Here is a 1,636-nt window from a genome sequence, read left to right as displayed (position 1 = left end):
GGTTTGGGAGGTCCCGGAATTAAATTTGGGAGGAAAAATGCAAATTTAAGGTTTGGAGAAACATCTTGATGGACCTCAACGGGGAACTGAGGATGGAAAATTTGGGTTTGGGATGTCCCAGAATTAAATTTGAGGAGGAAAATGGCAATTTGAGGTTCGGAGGAACATCTTGATGGACCTCAACGGGGAATTGAGGATGGAAAATTTGGGTTTGGGACGTCCCAGAATTAAATTTGGGAAGAAAACTGCAAATTTAAGGTTAGGAGGAACATCTTGATGGACCTCAGTGTGGAATTGAGAGGGGGAAATTTGGGTTTGGAACATCCCAGAATTAAATTTGAGGAGGAAAATGGCAATCTGAGGTTAGGGGGAACATCTTGATGGACCTAAACGGGGAATTGAGGATGGAAAATATGGGTTTGGGACGTCCCAGAATTAAATTTGGAAAGAAAACCGCAAATTTAAGGTTTGGAGAAACATCTTGATGGACCTCAGCGGGGAATTGAGGATGGAAATTTTGGGTTTGGGACGTCCCAGAATTAAATTTGAGGAGGAAAATGGCAATTTGAGGTGAGGAGAAACATTGAGGGACCTCAAAATGGAGCTGAGGATGGAAAACTTGGGTTTGGAACATCCCAGAATCAAATCTGAGGAGGAAAACGCCAATTTGAGGTGAGGAGGAACATCTTGATGGACCTCAACATGGAATTAAAGATGGTGAATTTGGGTTTTCAACGTCCCAGAATTCATTTTGAGGAGGAAACCGCTCATTTGAGTTTGAAAGAAAGATCTCGATGGACCCCAGCGTGGAACTGAAGACAGAAAATTGGGGTTTTCAGGCACCCCAGAGCTAAATTTGGGGACGAAACGGCCAACTCCAGCCACCCACCTCTAACGTTGATTTCGACGGCTGCGCTCTCCCGCGAGCGCACCCCTCGGCGGTACCGGTCGTAGACGGTGTAGGTGCAGGTGTGGGAGCCGCCGTCCTTGGGGCCGGTGACGTTGAAGGTGTAGGTCCAGGTCCTCCACGTGGTCCTCACGTCCAGCCAGCCGCCCGTCCTGGAGAACTGGAAGCCCTGCACCTTGTTCCGGGACCGCGGCGCCGCGCACCGGATGGAGACCGTGTCCCCGATGAGGTACTCCCTCTTCTCCGGCGTCACCGTGATGTTGGGAGCAGGAGGAAGCTCTGGGGAAGGCGTTTTTTTTGGGGGGAGAAGATCGGTGAAAACGGGGTCTGCCTGATGAAAATGGGATCTGGAGCGTCTCCAAGCCAAATTGGGGCTTTTTTGGTCATGATGGGGGCATCTTTGAGCCAAACTGGGGCTTTTTGGCCAAGATGAAGATGTCTTGGAACCAAATCTGGGCTTTTTGGCCAAGATGGGGGCATCTTGGAGCCAAACTGGGGCAAGAATTGGCCACAATGGGGGCATCTCGGAGCCAAAATGGGTCTTTTTGGCCATGATGGGGGCATCTCGGAGCCAAATTTAGGCTTTTTGGTCAAGATGGAGGTGTCTTAGAGCCAAATTTGGGCTTTTTAGTCATGATGGAGGTGTCTCGGAGCCAAATTTGGGCTTTTTGGCTACGATGGAGGCATCTCGGAGCCAAAATGGGTCAAAAATTGGCCACAATGGGGGCA

At 49.7% G+C, this 1,636-nt stretch overlaps 1 long non-coding RNA gene across 1 annotated transcript; it reads left to right on the top strand.

Moving 5' to 3' along the window:
• The first annotated feature begins 420 nt into the window (after positions 1 to 420).
• LOC118159565 lies at positions 421 to 759 on the top strand. The gene is made up of 2 exons (XR_004747166.1): positions 421 to 570; positions 673 to 759. It is a non-coding gene; the product is annotated as an uncharacterized LOC118159565 (long non-coding RNA).
• The last annotated feature ends 877 nt before the right edge of the window (positions 760 to 1,636 follow it).

This window comes from Oxyura jamaicensis, unplaced genomic scaffold, assembly GCF_011077185.1.
Source record: "Oxyura jamaicensis isolate SHBP4307 breed ruddy duck unplaced genomic scaffold, BPBGC_Ojam_1.0 oxyUn_random_OJ71032, whole genome shotgun sequence".
Lineage (NCBI taxonomy): Eukaryota > Metazoa > Chordata > Aves > Anseriformes > Anatidae > Oxyura > Oxyura jamaicensis.
This window is presented reverse-complemented; position numbering and strand designations above follow the sequence as displayed.